Source organism: Tamandua tetradactyla, chromosome 22 (genome assembly GCF_023851605.1).
Source record: "Tamandua tetradactyla isolate mTamTet1 chromosome 22, mTamTet1.pri, whole genome shotgun sequence".
Classification (NCBI taxonomy): Eukaryota; Metazoa; Chordata; class Mammalia; order Pilosa; family Myrmecophagidae; genus Tamandua; species Tamandua tetradactyla.
The window spans coordinates 13,308,198-13,330,866 of NC_135348.1; the positions used below are offsets into that span (position 1 = coordinate 13,308,198).

Here is a 22,669-nt window from a genome sequence, read left to right on the forward strand (position 1 = left end):
TGAGTAAAACATATGGATTAAAAATAAATAAATGATTCGGGAACAAATGTTTAAATAAATTGAGTAGATTGAAATACTATGGATTAATATAAGGGAGTGGTGGGGGGTATTGGAAAAAAATAGGGGAAACAAACGTTAAAATATATTGAGTAGATGGAAATACTAGCAGTTAATGAGAGGGAGGGCTAAGGGGTATGGTATATATGAGTTTTTTCTTTTTTCATTTTATTTCTTTTTCTGATGTGATGCAAATGTTCTAAGAAATGATCATGGTGATGAATAAACAATGTAATGATATTGTAGGTCATTGATTATATACCAAGAATGGAATGTTCATATGTTAAGAATGTTCATGTTTGTACGTTTTGTCAATAATATATATATATTATTGACAATATATATATATTTGGGGAGCTTATATATATATATAAGTTCCCCAAAGAGAAAATTACAGGGCCAGATGGGTGCACATGTGAATTATAGCAAGCATTAAAGAAAGAATTAGTACCAATCATGCTCAAACTCTTCAAAATAACTGAAGAGGAGGGAAAGTTTTCTAATTCATTCTATGAAACCTATAGCACTCTGATACCAAAGCCAGACAGATATACGACAAGAAAAGAAAACTACAGACCAATCTCTAATGAATGTAGATGAAAAAACACTCATCAAAATATTTGGAAATCAAATCCAATAGCGCATTAAAATAATTATACACCATGAGCAAGTGGGATTTATTCTTGGTATGCAAGGCTGGTTCAAAACAAGAAAAGCAATAAATGTAATACATCACATCAACAAAGCAAAGGGGGAAAAACACATAATCAATCTCAATTGTTGCAGAAAAGGCATTTGACAAAATTTTACATCCTTTCTTGATGAAAAGACTTCAAAGGCTAGAAATAGAAGGGAACTTCCCCAACATGATAAAGGAAATATATATATATATATATATATATATATATATATATATATATATATATATATAAAACCCACAGCTAACATCAAATACAGTTGGGAAAAACCAAAAGCTTTCCAACTAAGATCAGGAGCAAGACAAGGATGCCCATTGTCACCACTGTTATTCAACATTGTGCTGTAAGTTCTAGCTAGAGCAATTAGGCAAGAAAAAGAAATAAAAGCCACACAAATTGGAAAGGCAGAAGTAAAACTTTTACTCTTTGCAGATGATATGATACTAAATGTAGAAAATCCAAAAAAGATCTACAACAAAGCTACTACAGCTAATCAATGAGTACATCACAGTGGCAGGGTACAAGATCAAAAAGTGAAAATCAGTAGTGTTCTATACACTAGTCATGATCAGTCTGAGGAAGAAATCAAGAAAAATTCCATTTAATACATCAACCAAAAGAATCATATATTTAGGAATAAATTTAACCAAGGATAAAAGAGAACTATGCACAGAAAACTACAAGAAATTGCCAAAAGAAACCAAAGACTTAAAAAATGGAAGGACATTCCATGCTCATGGACTGGAAGACTAAATACAGTTAAGATGTCAATTCTATCCAAATTGATTTACAGAGTCAATGCAACACCAATTAAAATCCTAACAATTTACTTTGCAGAAATAGGAAAACCAATAACTAAATTTAGTTTGAAGGTCAGGGTGCCCTGTATAGTTAAAAATATCTTGTGAAAGAAAATGAGGTGGGAGGACTCACATTACCTGACTTTAAAACATATTACCAAGCTATAGTGGTCAGAACAGCATGGTACTGGCATTAAGACAGATATACTGACAAACGGAATCAAATTGAATGTTCACAAATAGACCCTCTTATCTATTGACAATTAATCTTCATTAAGGTGATCAAGCCAACTCAAGTAGGACAGAACAGCCTCTTCAATAAATGATGTTTGGAGAACTGGATATCCATATCCTCAAGAATGAAAGAGTACCCCTATCTCACACCTTATATAAAAATCCACTCAAAATGGATCAAAGAACTATACGGAGCTAAGAACATAAAACTTTTAGAAGAAAATGTAGGGAAATGTCTTAACAATCTTGTGATAGGAGGTAGTTTCCTAGACCTTGCATTCAAAGCATGAGAAACTAAAGAAAAAAATAGATAAATGGGATCCCCTTAAAATTAACACTTTTGCATATAAAGGACTTTGTCAGGAAAGTAATAAGGCAGCCTATACAATGGGAAACAATACTTGGAAACCACATATCAGATAAGGGTTTACTATCAAGACTATCTGAAGAGATCCTACAACTCAACAACACAAAACAAATGACCCAATTTTAGAATGGGCAAAAGACATGAACAGAAACTTTTCTGAAGAGGAAAAACAAATGGCTCAAAAACATGTGAAAAGATCTAAACTTCACTGGCTATTAGGGAAATACAAATCAAAACTACAATGAGATATCATCCCACACCTACCAGACTGGCCATTACTTTAAAAAAAAAAACAAGCACTGGAGAGGATTTGGAGAAAGAGGCACACTTATTGGTGGAAATGTAGAATGATGAAACCACTCTGGAATGCTGTTTGGTGGTTCCTCAAGAAGCTAAGTATAGAATTGTCATATGATCCAACAATCACATTACTAGGTATATATTTGGAGGAACTGAAGGTGGGGATACAAATGGACATTTGCATACCACTATTTATAGTGGTGTAATTCATGATTGCCAAGAGATGAAAACAGCCCAAATGCCCATCAATGGATGAGTGGCTAAACAAGCTGTGGTATATACATATGCTGGAACATTATGCAGCAGTAAAACAGAAAAAAAGTCATAAATCATGCCGCACAACATGGCTGAAACATAAGGACATTATATTGAGTGAAACTATCCAGATACAAGAGGGAAAATACTGTATAATCTCACTAATATGAACTAATATTAATAAGGGAACTTTGAGAGTTAAAGTTGAGGACACCAGTTTTTAGGAGATAGAGAGGAGAGATTGGGCATTTGATGCTGAAGGAGTACAAGAATGTTCAACAGGATTGATAATCTAGATCCATAAATGGATACCACAATACCATCTGATGGTGGCACAATATTATAAGTACACTGAACAAAGATGAGTGTGAGTATGTTGAAAGAGGAAGGCTAGGGGCATGTATGCCACCAGAGGAAAGATAGAAGATAAAGACAGTGGTTCTATAACTTAGCAAAACCTGGAGTGGTCAATGATTATGTTTTAGTTTGCTAAAGTTGCTGGAATGCAATAAACTAGAAGTGGAATGGCTTTAATAAAGGGGATTTGTTAAGTTAAAAGTTTGCAGTTCTGGGTGGGCCACGGTGGTTCAGCAGGTAAGAATGCTTGCCTGCCAAGCCCGAGGACCCAGGTTCGATTCCTGGTGCCTGCCCACGTAAAAAAAAAAAAAAGATTTACAGTTCTAAGGCCATAAAAATGTTTAAATTAAGGCATCCAGAGAAAGATACCTTGACTCAAGAAAATTTCAGGGTGTCAGGGTGTCTGGGACCCTTCTGTCAACTGGGAAAGCACATGGCTGATTACTGCTGGTCCTTTGGCTTCTGATTTCAAACAACTTCCCTGGGGGCATATTCTTTCTGCATCTTCAAATGTCTCTGCCCTTATTGGCTCTCAGCTTTTTCCTAAATGGTTCCCCCTTAAAGGACTCCTGTAAGAGGATTAAGACCCATCTTGAATGGGCAGACACACATCTCCATGCAAAACCAACTGATCAAAAAGTCCCACCCACAATTGGGTGGGTCACATCTGCAAGGAAATAACTTAATCAAAAAAAAACCTCACCCAAATAGGTCTGCCCCAACAAGTGTGGATTACGATCAAAAGAACATGGCTTTTCTGGAGTACACAACAGTCCCAAACACCAGCACAGATGGTAATTAAATGTACAAATATAAGAACGCTTTAAATGAGCATTCATTAAATGAATGTCAACATTACAAGGTGTTGAAAATGGGATGTTTTATGGAAAAAAAATGCAATCAGTGCAAATTAGAGTCTATAGTTAACAGTATCATTGTAATATGCTTCCAGTAAATTTAACAAAGGTAAAATACCAAAGCTAAATGTCAATAAGAGGGGTATAAAAGGGAGGGGTATGGAATTCTTGGGGTTGGTATTAGTGTTTCTCTTTTTTATTTTATTTTTTATTATTTATTATTTTTTAAATTTTTTATTCTTCATTATACTTTTTTTTCCTCTTCCTCTTTCTTTGCAAAAGAAATGGAAATGTTCTCATATAGATTGTGGTGGTGAATACATAACCAAGTGATTAAACCAGGAGCCATGGGTTGTTTAATTAGTATGGATTATAGGTGTGTGAATAAAACTGTTTTAAAAAAGGTGGAAATATTAGATTTCCCCACCTGGGGAAGAGCAGATACTCTCACAACCCTTGGGGACTACCAGTTTGATGGGCCATGGCCTCAAATCTTGAGACTTGCCCTTATGAAACTTATTTCTGCAGAGGAGAAGCTAAGCCTACTTATGATTATGCCTAAGAGTCACCTCTAGGGAACCTCTTTTGTTGCTCAGATGTGGCTTCTCTCTCTAAGCCAACTCCCCAGGTGAACTCATTGCCCTCACCCCTCACCCTCCCTGACAATGTGGGACATGACCCCTGGGGATGAGCCTGGCCCCAGCATCATGGGATTGAGAAAGGTTTCTTGACCAAAAGAAGGAAGAGAAATTAAATAAAATAAAGTTTCAGTACTGAGAGATTTGAAATAGTGCCAAGATGTCATTCTAGAAGTTATTCTTGCCATTATATAGATATATAGGTTTTTATTGTATTTGAATAGCTGGAAGGAAATACCTGAAACTGTTAAACTGTATTCTAGTTGCCTTGATTCCTGAGGTTGATTGTGTAACTCTATAACTTTTACAGTGTGACCATGTGATTGTGAAAATCTTGTGGCTGAAACTCCTTTTAACCAGTGTATGGACAGATAAGTAAAAAATAAGGACAAAATAAATAAATAAGTAATAGGGGAAATAAGGGATATGGGATGTTTTGGGTGTTCTTTTTTCATTTTTATTTGTATTCTTATATGTATTTGGGGGGTGTAATGAAATGTTCAAAAATCAATGGTGATGACAAATGCACAACTATATTGTAAACCATTGATTGTATACTTTGTATGACTATATGGTATGTGAATAAATCTCAGTAAAATTGCGTTTACAAACAACAACAATGGTGTCCTGTGCTGGTTTGAAACTTGTATACCCCAGAAAAGCTGTGTTCTTTTTCCTAATCCAATCTTCAGGGAGCAGACCTATGTTTAAAGCAGGATCTTCTGATTAGGTTGTTTCCATGGAGATGTGACCCATCCAATTGTAAGTGGGACCTTCTGATTAGGTAGTTACCATGGATATGTGACTCCACCCATTCAAGGTAGGTCATGATCCACTTACTGGAGTCCTTTCAGAGGGAACCATTTCAGAAAAAGGTTCAGGGCTTTCACAGAGACTTTTGGAGATGCAGAAAGAAAACATTCCTGGGGAAGGATTTGAAAGGAGAGAAAACTGGCCATATGCCTTCCCAGCTGACAGAGAAATCCCAAACATCATCAGCCCCCTCTTGAGTCAAGGTATTTTTCTCTGGATGCCTTAGTTTGGACATCCTTATAGCCTTAGAACTGCAAACTTGTAACTTAATACATTCCCTTTATAAGAACCAGCCCATTTCTGGTATTTTGCATTGCCAGCAACATTAATAAACTAAAACATGTCCTCTTGGTGGTGGTTCACATACTGAATTTATTTCAAGTCTCTAGGGAGAACAAATATTAAAAGCCAGGATAAATTAAGAAAATTAGTATTTTTCTCCCATAAAAATGTGACTTCTGCAGAACAGAGATGTAAGGCGATCTTGGCAATTAACCCAAGGTCTAGGAATTAAGATGGCAAGACCTTGGTCTTAACTAGAAATACTTTTTTTTTTTTAAATATGACTTTGTCATCAGAAAGAGACTTTCCTGGTGGCACCCCCTGTGGAGCAATGGGCCTTCTTACCTCATCCAGTGGGAGGTAGGGGTTAGGGTAGAATAGTGTTTGCTAGGTTCAAATCCCATATTCTCCATTTTCCAGCTATACTTTCTCAGATAAAGCAATTAGCCTCTTTGAACTTAAATGACTTCATCTTTTCAATGTGAATGGATAATGATAACTATCTCAGGGGTTCGTTTTGAGGATTAAATGATACTGGACACATAACACGCTTAGCCCAGTGTACCTGGCACACTGTAAGTGTTTGATAAATATTAACTCTTTTTATTGCTAGCACAGTGGAGTCAGTGGGGACTGGCTTGCCTGGGCCAGGCTGTCTGGCTTCCTTAGTAAAAACTGAGGTTTCTAAGAGGAGGCACTGGGTAAAGGAAAACAAGGAGAGGGGAGGGAAAGGAGCCCCATCAATGATTTAAATGTGGCTTTCCCTCCTGCAGAGAGGGCCCCTGCACTCAATAAACTAGTATGACCCTAGCTGAACTTATAGGCTTGAAAGTATAGTTAGATTTTCAAGCTCAATTGTTCAATAGGGCTGAAAAGCTTGCTCTCATAAGAGGCACAATCCTAAAACCTGGAGGGTAAACTATTAAAAGCAGGAATGTGCCATCTCTCAACAGGGAGCAGGGAGCACCGAGAATTCTGTTGGCTGATTGCTGCAACTCTGCTGCCTCCTCTAAATTAACCAGAAATCTGAGAACCTGAAAGCTGAGCTCCAGCTAACATTATTTAAATGAACCAACTGCTACGTGAACCTTAATCCACATGTCATTTGGTTGTGGGGTTTCCCTGGGCCAAGAAGCATTAATACAGCCGGTTCCCAACTTGCAATTGGATTGCGTTCCAAACATGCATTTGGAAGGCTGCGGTCTGTGCTTTCCCATAGAAAGGATGCTAGAAATGATGATTAGGGCCTCAAGCCAGCTCAAGAAATCCCATGTAACCATAATATAGCAAAACACTACAATTTAGCCAAGAAAAAGTAGAAATCAATAATGTTACAGTACTAATAATTAAAGAATGAGATAAACAATAAAGTTGACCATCTTTCATTTGTCTTGAGTACTAGTGCTTAAGCAAACCCAGATTTGATTAAAGCAAGATGAAAAGGTCTATCCAGTTAGGCTAAGGAGCCCAAAAGAAACTGGGATTGAAGTCACGAACCCTGGCAATCAGCAATCAGATGAACTTGCACCATTTCTGCCAAACCTAAGTGACGAGGGTCTGTAGCTGGAGGTCAGTCTAGCACCCTGAAAGGAGCTGGGGGATGGGTGGAGGTGTAGTGGAGGGTTGGGGATCATCTCTGTGCTGCTATTTCATCACCTAAGGTCGGGCGTCACCTAAGGTGGGTGTCCCTCCCATCAGAGGAATGATTATTCCCATTAATGACCCATCTTTCCCACCCCAAGAATCACTGAAGTTGGGAATGTTTTATGCCTTTTTCACATTGAGTTCTGAGAGCAGACACGCTCTTGGATGTTCACATTATCTAGATAGGATTTGAGGGTGACAACCACCACCACCCGCATTTGAACTAAATCTGCTACTGCCATACCCTTCACATGGGAAAGGCCCTGGATCAGTTGTCTAGACTCTGTCCCTTTACCCCCATACTCCCCCCATACTCCACTTGGGATGTGGCCTCCTGACCAGCATTGCATCTTGTAAGACATTCTGAGTCAGCCATTCTAAATGTAATGCTAATGATGAAATATGCACAATATCTGTAAATATGAAAAAGAAGAGAAAAGATAAAAGAGCTCATAGAAAAAGAAAGTCACTTGAAAAAGAATTTGTAAAGCAAAGGAGTGGTGTTCTGCAAGATCTAACCGTTAGGTGGCACCATTGGTTGCCTTCAGAAGGACAGAGGAGAAAGGGGGAAAAGTTAATGAGTGGTCCAGGAGTAGTGAGGAAGGCTGAAGGAAGCCACTGTGCTATAAGTAATTGAACATACACAAGGCATTCCTGTGAATTATGTGCTCCCAATTAACTCATATACACAAGTGCAATGATTAATTTTCCTAAAATTTCAAGGTCTCATAATCTTATTCCTTTAAATTGGTTTACATTCCTGTCCTGTATTCTATTGATTTACGCTTTATTAATTTCTAATCATTCTATTTATTCTGAGAGCTAATCATTTGTCACCTAGATATATGCAAACTATTCTTTTGGCTCATGATTTGTTTCTTTTTAATGGCTGCTTTCTATTATAGAGAAATTTTAAATTATAATATATTTTTGTTAATATATATTTAATTTATTAGTTTTTCTTTATGGTTTGTCCCTTTAAACATATTATTTTAAATTGTCTTCTTGAAGTTTTGCTTTCTAAGCAACCAGTTTTTTCTTGATATAGCATGATTTATTTTCACAGGAATGAGAAATATCCATTAAATATCCATCCCTCTCCCCACTGTATTAGCTAGGGTTCTCTATAGAAACAGAATCACCAGGAGATATCCATAAATATAAAATTTATAAAAGTTTCTCACACAACCATAGGGATGTAGAGTCCAAGGTCTGTAGGGCAGGCCACAAGCTGGCAGCTCCAATGAAGGTCCTCAACGAACTCTTAGGAGAGGCTGGCTGGCTGAAGCAGGAAGAGTGATTGTCTCTTCTGAATTCTCCTTAAAAACCTTCCAGTGATTATAGTAAGTATCATTCATTGCAGAAGACAATCCTTTGCAGCCAATGTTGTCATGATTTAAGTCCATGAAATGTCCTGATAGAAACAGACAAGCCCACACTTGCCTGACCGGACAACCAGGCACTACTACCTGACCAAGTTGACACATGAACCTGACCATCATACCCACTGATTGCCAATCCTCTCATAAAACAAATGTCCCATAGATGCATGGACATTTGGGGTTTTTCTATTATGTTCCATGCATCTGTCTGGCTATTGTTGCACCATTACCACTCATAATTATCTATTCTTGATTCCACTTTAATTTTCTTGACACCTTTGCCTACATCAGCTCATTTCCTCCATCACATCATTACAATTTCAAGACCTCAGAAGGTAGGACTTGAAAGAGGATTCACAGACTGCAGCTAACAGACTGAAGAGATTAGTGCCCCAGGTCCAGGCTGCTGTACAAGCTGCTCTGCCACTTGGTCCACATGATCCAGCAGATTCAATGGTGCTGGAAGTGCTAGTGGCAAATAGAGATGTTGTCTGGAGGCTTTGGCAGGCCCCTATAGGAAAATCACAAAACACAGACCCTTAAGATTTTGGACCAAAGCCTTACCCTCTGCTGAAGATAACTACTCTCCTTTTGAGAAACAGCTTTTGGCCTGCTACTGGGCCTTAGTAGAGATTGAAAACTTAATCATGGGCCACAACTTGCCATGAGACCTGAGTTGCCTGTCGTGAGCTAGGTGTTTTCTGCCCCACCAATCCATAAAGTTGGATGCGTGCAGCAGCAATCCATCATAAAATGGAAAAGGTATATACAAGATAGAGCCAGAGCAGGTCCTGAAGGCACAAATAAGTTAGATGAGGCCAAACGCCCATGTCCTGCATTCCTGCCACATTACCTTCTCTTTCACAGACCAGAGCTATGGCCTCTTGGGGAGCTCCTGACAGTGAACTGGCTGAGGAAGAGAAAACTCGGGCCTGGTTTACAGGTGGTTCTGCATGATATGTAGGTACCACCTGAAAGTGGACAGCTATAGCACTATAACCCCTTTTCAGGACATTCCTGAAGGACATTGGTGAGGGGAAATCCTCCCAGTGGGCAGAACTTTGAGCAGTGCACCTGGTTGTTCATTTTGCTTGGAAGGAGAACTGGGCAGCAGTACATTTGCATACTGACTCATGGGTTGCTGTTAATGGGTTGGCTGGATGGTCAGGGACTTGGAAAGAGCATGATTGGAAATTGGAGACAAAGAGTCTGGGGAAGAGGTTTGTGGATAGACCTTTCTGAGCGGGCTAAAAACATGAAGATATTTGTGTCCCAAGTGAATGCACACCAGAGAGTTATTTTAGCAGAGGAAGGTTTTAATATTGAAGTGGATAATATGACCCATTCTGTGGATACCAGTCAGACTCTTTCCTCCAGCAACTCTTATCATTGCCCGATGGGTTCATGAACAAAGCGGTCATAGTGGTAGGGATGGAGGTTATGCATGGGCTCAGCAACATGGACTTCTACTTACCAAGGATGACCTGACTTCTGTTGGTCTAACGGTTTTAGTTCCAGAAAGGGGAGTGCTTCCACCAGGTGAAGCAACAATGATTCCATTGAACTGGAATCTAAGACTGCCACCTGGTCACTTTGGGCTACTCATGTCCCTGGATCAACAAGCCAAGAAGTAGATTACTATACTGGTTTGGGTAGTTGATCCTGGCTATCAGGGGGAAATGGACTGCAACTATACAATGGAAGTAAAGAAGAATTTTCCTGGAATATAAGAGGTCCCCTAGGGTGTCTCTTAGTATTACCATGCCCTGTGATTAAAATCAATGGAAAACTGCAACAATCCAATCCAGGCAGGACTACCAATGGCTCTGAGGCTTCAGGAATGCAGGCTTGGGTCACTCTACCAGGCAAAGGACCACAGCCAGCTGACACTGCCCATTCCATGAGCTGGCATGTAATGGACAGTGGGAGAAAGTAGTGATAAATATGAACTATGACCACGTGATCAGTTACAGAAACAAGGACTGTAATGCTATGACTATTTCTTCTTTGCTTTATAATTAGTATCTGTGTATTTATACGTGAATCATATATCTTTGTTTTCCTCTTTATTTTATCCCCTTAATCATATGACATAAGCTGTTTTGTTCATGTTATACTATTTAGGTTGTAAGATATCAAGTTAAGAGTGAATATTACCCAGGGACTTGCACCCTATACTGGAAATATTTAATGCATTTCTGGTTGTATGCGGGACAGTTGAGTATTATTAGGAAAGGAAAATAATGTGCCTGTTATTGTTTTCTGTTTAGACATTAAGTATGGTTTAAAGTGATGTGTATAGCTGCCAAGTTGACAAGGAATGGACTGTCATGGTCAGTTTCACCTGTCAACTTGGTCAGGTGGTGGTGCCTGGTTGTCTGGTTGGGCAAGCACTGGCCTGTCGCTATGAGGACATTTCATGGACTTAAATCACGAACATTTGGGGAACATCCACAGCTGATTGCAATCAGCTAAGAGGAGTGTCTTCTGCAATGAGTGACACTTAATCTAATCACCAGAAGGCTTTTAGGGAGGATTCAGAAAAGATAATCACTTTTCCTGTTCAACCAGCCAGCCTCTCCCGAGAGTTCATTGAGAATTTTCCTTGGAGCTGTCAGCTTGTGGCCTGCCCTATAGGTCATGGAGGTTTACATCCTCACAGTTGCCTAGTCAGCCTCTCTTGAGTGTTTGTTGAGAAACTTCATTGGATCTGCCAGCCCATGGCCTGCCATACAGACCTCGGACTATTACACCTCCATGGCTGCCCAGCAATCCTCTCCTGAGAGTTTGTTGAGGACCTTCATTGGAGCTTCCAGCTTGTGGTCTGCCCTGCAAACCTTCGACTCTACATCCCCATGGTTATGTGAAACACTTTTATAAATTTTATATGTACAGATATCTGCTGCTGATTCTGTTTCTCTAGAGAGCCCCAGCTAATACACCATGGCATATTATAATCAAATTGTTGAATGCCAAAGATAGAGAATTCTGATAGCTGCCAGAGAGAAGCAACATGTCATATATAACGGAGCCTCAATAAGATTGTGTCAATTTCTCATCAGAAACCACGGAGGCAAGAAGAAAGGGGTGAAGAAAGCAAGACATGAACATATTTAAAGTGCTGAAAGTAAAAAATGTAAACCAAAAATTTTATATCCAGCAAAACTTTCTTTCAAAAATGAGGAGATTAAGACATTCACAAATAATCAAAAGCTGAGAGAATTCATCACTACTAGATTGGCCCTGCAAGAGGTTCTAAAGAAATTTCTACAGGTTGAAAAGAGTAGGAAATGGACAATTGATCAAAGCTGCATGAAGAAACAAAGATCTCTGGTAAGGGGTAGGCAGCGATTTGAGTTTTAACAAGCCCTATAAGATTCTGATGCACACTAAAACTGGAAAACCAAGGCACAAACCAAGTAAATTGCACTTGGATGTTTATTTGCCTTTTCCCTCTAGGTTATGTTTCACAGTGGATGAATGTTTCTACCTTGTTGTAGCCTCCTGTAGGTGTTGGAAAATATGCACCATCACAAATGGGAATCAATTGAACCCAATTGTGTTGGCTAGATAATCTAATTGTGTGTTCCCTACTTGCCTATTACTATAAATTAATACCCAAGTATTTCCAAAGGCTTGTCTAAATGTTCTAGCTTGTTCCCACCTCTGAGTCCAGGCAGGGGTCTAAGGGTAACAGGTTTAGTTCCAGAAGGGGCAGTGCTTCCACCAGGTGAAGCAACAATGATTCCATTGAACTGGAATCTAAGACTGCCACCTGGTCACTTTGGGCTACTCATGTCCCTGGATCAACAAGCCAAGAAGTGGATTACTATACTGGCTTGGGTGGTTGACCCTGGCTATCAGGGGGAAATAGTGAGGGGGGGACCCCCCTGAAGGTAGAGGGCTGGCAAGGGCAAGTAGTGAGTGATTTCCAAAGGAAAGCTACCTGTTCTTGAGCATAATAGGGGTCGAGAAGACCTTCATTCTCTCCCCAGAGTTTCTCTTCTTTGTCATCTTTGGAAGAGTCAACTTTGACTTTACCAAGGAGCCAAAGAGCTGTTCTACAATATGAAAAACGGCAATAAAACGGAGGGAAGAAGGGACAGTGGAGCCAAGGAAAAGAATATTGACTGGGGGACACAACAGAGATTGGGCAGAAATTAAAACTCTGGGCATTTGGACAATCGCCTGAACTCTTGTCTTCTAAGAAATACTTCTGAGGGAAATGGCTGGGGGAAAGCCGAGCTCTCTCTTTCTCCTTGCCTCATCTCCATTTCCTGTTCCCCCTACGTTTCTCTGTGTCTACCCGCCTCTGACCTCTCCTCAAGCCCTGTCACCTGGTAACCAAACCTTCGGCTCCTGCCCAGCGCACAGGGCAGCGTGCAGTGCGTTTTCTTAGAGATCGCCGCTGCTGGAAATGGCTTCCATAGAGGGGGCTGGGACGCGAAAAAGCTAATAGTGACGATGGTGATGATCATAAACCCCTCGGCCCTGAAGGATCTCGGACGCAAGAGGAAGGCGGAGGGGCCGGCGCCCTGTAAGCTCCCCAACTCCCGGCGCCGCACAGCCCCGGGCGGGACCGCCCGCTCGTCGCCGGCCGACTGGTCTCTCCGCAGCGACCCGCGCGCCCAAGCGTAGGCGCCTTCCGCGGACACCCCGCGAGCCCCGCCACCCTGGACTGAGCACGGCTGAAGGCTCGGGCGCGGGGAGACGCCCAGGCATGACCGCGGGGGCGGCGGCTCGCAAGACGGCGCAGGTGCTGGAAGCGCCTCCCCAGCACCAGCAGGTACCGGGCGCAGAGACGCGGACCCCGGGGACACCAGGCCGGGTCGCGGGTCTCACGCTAGGGCCGGGCGGGCGGCACTGACGGGTCTCCAAGGCCGCTGCTGAGCAGATCCAAGACCGAGAGGAGCGGGTGCCCTTCCGAAAGACGCTACCTGATTCGCTCCACCCCGAGCGGGGAGAGTCTGCCCGGCTCTTTGCCAACCACCCCCCATCCACCCTTCACTCTCTACCTCCTTTCCTCCTTCTCTTCTCTTCCAGGACGTGCACTGGGCGCGCCTCGCGGTCCATTCCCTGCCCTCCATCACGCCGCCCCTCCCTCTCCTTCCCAGGGCCCAGGGTGAAGGCCGCAGGCGCTGGAGGAGGGCGGGAGGGAGCAGGGCTGCACCAGAGGCCCGGGGCTGACTGCCGTGGCTCTCCCTGAGCGTGCCGCAGAATCACCCTAAGGGCTTGTTAGAACTCAGATTGCTGGATTTTGCCCGGGGTTTCAGATTCAGTAATTCCGGCTTGTGGCCTCGTTATTTGCCAAGCGAGTTCCCAGGACACGCTGAGGTTCAAGCTTGGAGAACCACTGGATTAAAGCCTTCTTCCTCCCGCTGGGGGTGATTTCAATCTAGACCAAATTACTTTTTTTTTTTTTTAAAGTAGACACGTTGTGGGTTTACAGAACAGTTATGCATAAATTACGAAATTCCCATAGACCACTCTAGTATTAACACCTCAAAACAAGTTACTTTATTTTCCATTCTTAGGCCAGGACCAGGTCAGGGGTTGTGCTATCCGTTGGGGGGAGTGGGGGGGGCTGCCGTGGAAGCTGGCCTTTCCTTGGGGAACTCAAGGCCTTGAAGGAAAGGAAAACAAGGACAAAAATAACAACAAATAGGTTGAGGTAAAAGTTTGTAGGATTTCTAAGAAGCAAGGGATTGCTCCTGCTGGCACAGTGGGAATGGCTGCACGGATTACCTGGCATTTGAACTGGGAGTTAAATTGTGTAGAGTTGGGGCATGTCTGATGGGGAGAGTGAGAATTGCAGAACCCTAGCAGGTGAAAAATATTGGGAGGTTGGGGCGATCATTGGGAAAGGCAAAAAGAGGGGGACATCCACTATGAATCTGGACCCATGAAGGCTTGTGGTGAAAGATAAAAGGGGGGCTGGGCTGTGGAGGGCCTTGTGTGCCAGATAAGGACGTGGAATTTCATTATGCAAAATGGGAGACTTGTTAGGAAGACCTAGGGTTTCCTGGCTGATTTCAAACCCAGATCAGACTGGGTTTGGATTATGGATTGAGTTGTGGATTGAGAAATCTGCACCCTAGGAACGGCAGAGGACCTAGTACTGTCCATTTTGCGGCTGGCATTTGCTCTCCTTTAGAGTGGTGGCCAGAGGCTGGCACCACGGCCTCTGTCCGTCACCCTCGGGAGGCTTAGCCACTCTGTCCTCTCTGCCCCAGGATGGACTCAAAGCTTTTGCCGTAATTCCCTGTATCAAGGCCAGGTGATCCAGGGACCATAGCCACAGCAACGCCTGGGTGTTTGTTAGAAATGCAGAATCTCAGGTTCCACTCCAGACCTATAGATTTAAAATCTACATTTTAACAAGACCCTCAGTGAGGTGATTCATATGCACATAAAGGTTTGAGAAGTGCTGGTTTAAATTAGACTTTGCAAGACTTGGAGTTAATAAAAGAACAAGAGATAGAGATACTGGTCATCCTATAAATCCTTACTGGCCACTCTTTATATAGTAGCACCCCCTCACTATGCTGTATTTTCCTTCATTACCCTTGTCATCACCTGAAGCATGTCTATTTGTAAATTTGTTTGTCTCCAAGACCATGGACGTTCCTGTCCATGAAACTGCTGTATTTCCAGTACCTGGCAAATGGTTGGGTCTCAATACATGTTTATTGAATGAGTAAATGAGTGGATGAATGTCCAGAAACATACAACCTCATAAGCTGGACTCCAGTCTGCCCAGCTCCCAGCCTACCTCCCTGATGCATCATTTCCTTCTTCATCCTCCTTAGACCCCAGGTACATCCCCTGAGGTGTACTTATGTACTTTTGAAACTCCAGGTTAGAGTGCAAGAGATAGTGCAGGTTCAGGAGTTGCTCATCTGCTTGTCCGAGCCCTGTCTTCTAAGCTCTGATTTCCTTTGAGAGGACCACCTCTTCCCCAGAACTGCTTTCTCCCTGGGCATAGGCCATACACAGCCCCTCCCCGCCACCCACAGGAGTGCAGCTTTGCACTCTAAGTCTAACGTCCTTACCTCCTGCTCACCCGTGTCCCAGGAGCATCAGTAGTTTCTGGATTCAGTGTTCTGATTTTGCCACTTGATTTAGCAAGATTTAACCAACAGATGGATTTCTGTGATGTAGAATTGAAGGTGGGGAAATCAATATGGAGGCAGTCACAGCAGTTCAGGTGGGAAATGATGAGAACCAACATTACATGGGGTCAGTCTTCAAATATCTTAATGGAGTGTGCAGTGTGCCAGGCACAGGGGGATTCACTGGTAGACAAAGGTCCAGCTCTGCTCTCACATGCATTCACACAAGTAAATAAACCACCAATGATGGCACTGTCTGCTAATGCTCTATTGGCAATGGGTGCACTGGGAGAGGCCTAATCCAAAAGACTTCCTGGGTGAAGTAGGGTCCAAGGATGAGCAGAAATGAGACAACCTGAGGGGGAAGGAAAAGATTTACACATAGAGGTGGGAGTGAGGGAAAAGCATTCAGGAGATGGAACAGAGGAGGTGCTAGGACAGTGGAGAGAGATGAGGCTGAAAAGGCACATAAGGCTTGGCTAAGATGTCAACTTGGATTTCAAACAGGAATAATAATATGGCCAGTTTGTCTTTAATAGGCTCACCCTTACTATTTGGAGAGGAGAAGGAAACAAGGGGCCTCGGGAAGGAGGGGAATCCCTGCAAGTGGCTCCATTTCCCTTAGGCCCCAGAGGTCTTCCTGGACCACCCCTCCCCTGCCCGCTATTCTCCATCACACATGCTGTTTATTTTCTTCATCAAGTTTACCATATTTTGCAGTTATTTTGTTGACTTGCTTATTGTCCGCCGCTCTCAACTCCTGACCCAGTCCCTGGCCCCCAGGAGGCTGGCCTAAGTATTTGTTGAATGAATGAAAAAATGGACTGCATGGAGGCCATAAGGAATGGAAGCAAGTGAGCAAGTCTGTGAGGTGTTTGGTGGCAGAGACCACAGGCAGGGTTTAGGAGGGAGCTCCGGATCAAGAATGGCGCCCCAGGCTTCTGCTTTGAGCTATTGAATAGACAAGAGAATAGTGCTATTGAGTAACAGGGGCATGCTTGAAAGGAAGCAATTTTGGGGAAAATGTGTTCTGTTTGGGGCAGGTCGAGTTCATATGTCTACAGGACATCTAAGTAGCTCAAAGGTGAGATCAGCTAACTAAGTGAAGGTGGGGACGTAGCTACGAATGATGGTATAGGGATAGAAAAAAGGAATTGCTCACTAATCAGACAAGGAGACAGAACAAGAGGCAGGCAGAGCAAAACTGACCTACATGTGTTTATGTTGAATTTATTCAAGGTAGAAAAGTTTTTTAAAAAGGTAAAAATCCCAAAATACATCACACTCATGGATATTCCTATTAACATTTTGGTAACCATTCTTCGGGATATCTTTTTCTTCTGAGTGTCTCTTTATTCTATACATTTATATAAATTTATAAAATAGGCTCATGTTATATACAACTGCTTGGGAGCAGACTTTTTCTCTTAAAAATATGTCAAGTAAGTATTTCTATGTCGATAAATATGGAGCTGCATTATCATTTTAGTAATCCCTAGATTTTTTTTTTGTAAATATGTACAAAGAAGTAGGTCTTTTTTCATCCATTGTTCCTGGCACTTGGTGAGTGCTTTCAATTTGAAACAGTTGTCATTTAGTCCTTGGAAATTTTCTTGTATAATTTATTTAAAATTTCCTGCCATGTGTTATCTCTGTTCTTTAGCTCTAAAACTCTTATTTGGAGGGTTATAAGATTTCCTGAACTAATTCTCTAGTTTTCTTATATTCCCTCTCCTGTTTTCCATGTCTTTGAGTTTTTATTCTTTCTGAGAGAGTTGCCCAATTGAGCATCAATCTTTCCATTACATTTTTTATTTTGGTCCTCTCATTTTTAATACTGAGAGCTTTTTTTGTTTCTCTATCATTTTTAAAGCATGGTGTCCTTGCCTCCTTTCATGTATATTTAAGGAAAGACACTTAACCACAGATGGCAAGTGCTACTGGGTAGAGAGAGAGCTTGTTGACTGGCAGGCTGCTCTGTAGGGTGACCTGGCAGAGCCTTTTCTTAGGAAGACCAGTGATCATCCATAGCTGGACTTTTCTTTTCTCCTGGCTTGGATAGTTTCCTCAGAGAGGAATTCTCCAGTTTTCTGTGTGCAAGGAAAGTGTCTTGCTGCCAGCATTCTAAGCCAAATGGGCAGGCAGCTTCTAAAGGGCCCAGGGTAAGAGCACAAATGGAAGCCCACGTACTACACATCTTAATGTCCTAAACCAAGTGCTTGCAGCTCCACCATGACCTTGAGGCTGCTTGACCTGAGGCTCTGGGGCCACGCTCTCCCCACCTGCCCTGCTGCTTGCAAGACTGAGTGACAGCCCTGGCGTTACTGCAGGGATGGAGAGAGTAGAAGTTTGGACATCTCTACCTTAGTTTCCTAAGACTGCCACGACAAATTACCACAAACAGAGTGGCTTAAAACAATGTAGATGTATCATTTCATAGTTCTGGGGACCAGAAGTCCAAAATCAAAATGTAAGAGACAAGAAAATCCTTCCTTGTCTCTTACAGCTTCATATGAATCCATCCAGGTGTCCTTTGGCTTGTGGCAGCATCACTCCATCTTCACATAGCCTTCCCTCTGTCTCTCCTCCATGCCTGTGTATCTCTGTGTGCCAAGCTCTGTCTGCTTTCTCTTAGAAGGACACCAGTCATTGGATTTAGGGCCCACCCTAAATCTAGAATCATCTTATCCTAAGATCCTTAACTTAACTACAAGACCCTATTTTCCAAATAAGTCCACATTCACAGGTTCTAGGGCTCAGGACTTCGACGTATTTCGTTAGGGGACCCAATTCAATGCACTACCCAGCCTAAACCAGGGGTGAGGACTGACACCCGTCCCCAACCCTGTCAGTCTGGTTCCCTGCCCTACACCTCACTTTTCAGACTCAAATCTCCAAGGATGCTGAGCTCCTCCCAAACTACCCACCACAGCCAAAGGAAGAGAAGGAAGACAGTTACCTGGGATCCAGGTCTGCCTAGATTTGGAGCGGCTAAATTGTTAAAAATTCTGTCTTTGATTTTCCAAAGCAAAGCCTGTTTTTTTTCTCCTCCCCACCTCACCCCCCAAGCAGCTTGGGGATGTCAGCCTTATATCATCCCAGAGTGCAATATACCAGAAATGAGGTGGCTTTTTAAAGGGAATTCATTAGGTTACAAATTTACAGTTCTAAGGCCATGAAAATGTCCAAGTTAAGGCATCAAGAGGAAGATACCTTGAATCTGAAGAAAGGCTAATGGCATCCGGGTTTCCTCTGTCTCACAGGAGGGCACATGGCAACGTCTGCCAGTCCCTTGCTCTTGGGTTCCATTGCTCTCAGCCTCTGTTTCCAGTGGCTTTCTCTGTGAGCATTGGTGGCTCCTTGCTTGCTTCTCCAGGGACACTTCTCAGAGCTCTCTGTGTCCTGTGGGTCTCCTCTCAGTGTCTCTGGGGCACCTCTCTCCCTCTGTGTCCTTCATTTGGTTTCACTTCTCTGTCTCTGTATTGGCTGTGAGCGCTCTCTTTGTTTTGTGTCTTTTATTTTCTTCATAGAGTACTCCAGTAAAAGGATTAAAACTGCCCTGAATTGGTTGGGTCACATCCTCATGGAAACAACCTAATCAAAAGGTCTCACCCACAATAGGTCTGCACCCACAAGAATGGATTAGAGGAATGTGGCTTTTCTGAGGTGCATAACCGTTTTATACCGGCACACCAACCTTTTAAAATATTTTCTGAAGAAACAGAAAAGACCACAAACAGCTTTTGTTTCAGAAACAGAAAAGACCACAAAGAGCCTTCCAAAGCAGGGCAGAGCTGTGGGCGGAGCTCGGCTTGCCTTCCAAGTGTTATCCTCTAGTGTTCTGCTGCTGTGGGGACCAAAAGTTGTCAACAGACTTTCAGATGAACTTTCTGCTTTCAACACCAGTTGCATGCCCTTTTCCAGAGTCCTAGGATTCCTCAAACCCTAATCTCTGTTCTAGTTTGCTAGCTGCTGAAACGTGTTGTACCAGAAATGGAATGGCTTTTAAAAGGGGAAATTTATTAAGTTGCAAGTTTACAGTTCTAAGGCTGTGCAGGGCTACAAAAATATCCAAATTAAGCCTCCAACAAGGGGTTACCTTCACTCAAGAAAGGCTGATGATGTTCAGGGTTTCTCTCTCAACTGGAAAGGTACATGGCAAACATGGTGACATCTGCTAGCTTTTTCTCCAGGCTTCTTGTTTCATGATGCTCCCCCAGGGGCATTTTCCTTCTTCATCTCCAAAGGTCTCTGGTTGCATGGGCCCTTGTAGTTTTTGTGGCGGTCTCGCTTTTTCCAAAATGTTTCCTCTTTTAAAGGATTCCAGTAAACTAATCAAGACCCACCTGGAATGGGTGGAGTCACAACTCCATGAAAACCATCTAATCAAAAATTACCACCCACAATTGGGTGGGTCACATCTCCATGCGAGCAATCAAAAAGATCCCAGACAGCAATATTGAATGAGGATTAAAGCACATGGCTTGTCTGGGGTCCACCACAGATTCAAACTGGCACACTCGCCAAAGAGTCAGTGGCACAATCAGCCTGCTAGCGTCACTTCAGCTTCCACTGCTCTGCTGAATCCCTTCCCGTCGGTCCACTGGCTTTTCAGCCTCCAAAATTGATTGCTTTTGACTCTTCTCCTTGCACATGGAGGTTTTGTCTTTTTATGTCCTTCTGCTGTCATTCTGTTGAAGTTTGGGGAAAGAGGCACAGTAAATGCATGTATTGGATTCACTATATTTAACGACAGCTGTTGTTAGGTGAGCTTGAATGACTTTTCATAAGTTTATTGGTCATTTATATTTCTTCTTTTGTGACTTTCTTGGTTATATATTTTGTCCTTTGGGAATGTTGGTTTCTTTTAATTAAACTGCAAAAGCTCTTTTTTTACATTGTTATTCATTTTTCCTTCTTACGTATATTGTATTTTTCCCATTTCTTATTTGCCTTTCCAGTGTAGAAGATAATAATGTATTTTATTTTTATGCCCTTAAAATCCATCAGTTTTTTCACTTTGTGACTTCTGAACTCCAGTTTTACTTAAAAATGCCTTTCTCCCAGCAAGATTACAAAAATGTTTACCCATATTTTCTTCTTGCACTTTTAAGATTTTATTTTTTACATTTAATTATTTACTCCATCTGGAATTTATTTCAAAACAAAGGATTAGGTTAGACCCAGCTTTACTTTCTTCCAAATGCCTAGCCAGTGATCCCAGTACCATTTATTGAACAATCCATTTCTTCCTCTGTGATTTAAGTAACTCCTTTATACGTGTGTGGGTCTATTCCTGAACTCTGTATTCTGATCACTAATCAATCTTTCTGTGCTTGGGCTTCTTAATGTCTGTATCTTTAGTTATGTTGAGATAAAATTTCCATCTGCTTTTACTGGTAATATAATCCTTAGCATAATTGTCCTCAACTAGCCGCCGGATTCAGAATTTTCCTGACGATCGTTATATGTTACCCTTCCATGTGAACTAGAGCATTTCAGTTTCCAAAATAGTTCCTCCTATGGGCTTGAATGAGCTCGCAAAATAATACGTCAGAAAAGATTGTCAAACGGCAGGCTTCACTCCAAAAAAAACTGTTGAACTGTAGGCAACTATTTCTAGAAAGGAGAAGTCTCTAAGACCATCATCACCTTCGTTGTCATTGTTGTGTTGTATTCCACTTTCTCCTTTTTCCTGGGGAATAAGCAGTATTGTTTCAGGGCAGGCCACGGTGGCTCAGCAGGCAGGAATGCTTGCCTACAATGCCAGAGGACCCGGGTTCGATTCCTGGTGCCTGTCCATGTAAAAAAATAAAAAAAAGAAAAAAAAAGAGGTATTGTTTCAATGTCACTTGATAAGGAAGTTCTTGTATCTAATAGAAATCTTTCAGCTACAATTTCTACCTCCTACATTTTTCTGGTTTTCAGTAGAATATAATATTTCATTAAAAATTACTTAGAATTTGGTAGCTAGTTGAAGACGATTATATTACCAGTAAAGGCAGGTGGAAATTTTACCTCAGCATAACTAAAACCCCCGTTCCCTATTTTCAGCTGATTTTAACATGAAGCGCAATGAGCCTGAAGATCTCAAACAGCAAATAAAAAAGGATCCAGAAATTCCTATAAATTGTAACTTGGATTAAGCACCAGTTTACAAAACTCTCATGTGGTGTGTTATTTTTACTCAAAATATTGCAGTGAAATGGGAAAGAGCAGCGATTCTATCAAGTTCCACCTTCTAATCAGAAAAGCAAGACAAATGCGGTGATGTGCCCAAGGTCACCCAAAGCCCTGGCAGCTCGTTGTTTGCTGCTGGGTGGGGCTTAGCAGTGCTGGACAGCGGCCTGGCTCAGGGGTCACAGCCATCCAGTGTTTTCAGGACCTAGCAACTAAAGAAGGGGACTCAGGTCCTAGCAATACCTGAGTGCACCTACTTAGGCTTTTCTCCTGGAAACCAGCTCTTGAACCCAGCTGCTGTGACCTCTATTTGACCATCTGGGACCGCATGGTGGGAGCGCCTGCGGCAGGGAGCCCTGGAGATAGAGCCGCTGTCACGGCTGCTCCACTTCCTTCTTCCTGGCACTGTCCAGCACGCCCTGGCATCGTGCACATACTGCCCAAGCCTCTCCTTAGCTGCATCATCTGGAGCCTTGTAAGGCAATCCCTTAAGCCTCTGACAGAAGCAGAGCTTTTATTATTGGAGGCTGTTTATCTTGAACTCCCCAGCTGAACTACAGGATAGCTTTTGTTTCTTTCCATCTGCCAGAACTGCTTACACCATTTGAAGAAAATGTAGGGGTAAAACTCTGCTTAATATCAGGCTTGTACCACAAATGTATTTGACGTCTCTTCTTCGCTATCACTGGGGTT

The 22,669-nt window shown here is 42.2% G+C and overlaps 1 long non-coding RNA gene across 1 annotated transcript in view; it reads right to left on the reverse strand.

The window, feature by feature from the left end:
* Positions 1-13,767, reverse strand: part of LOC143666223 (uncharacterized) — an 88,914-nt gene extending 75,147 nt beyond the window's left edge. The window contains exon 1 of the long non-coding RNA XR_013167465.1: positions 13,700-13,767. This is a non-coding gene — a long non-coding RNA (uncharacterized LOC143666223). The remainder of the gene's footprint in view (positions 1-13,699) is intronic.
* Between the last annotated feature and the right edge of the window lie 8,902 nt (positions 13,768-22,669).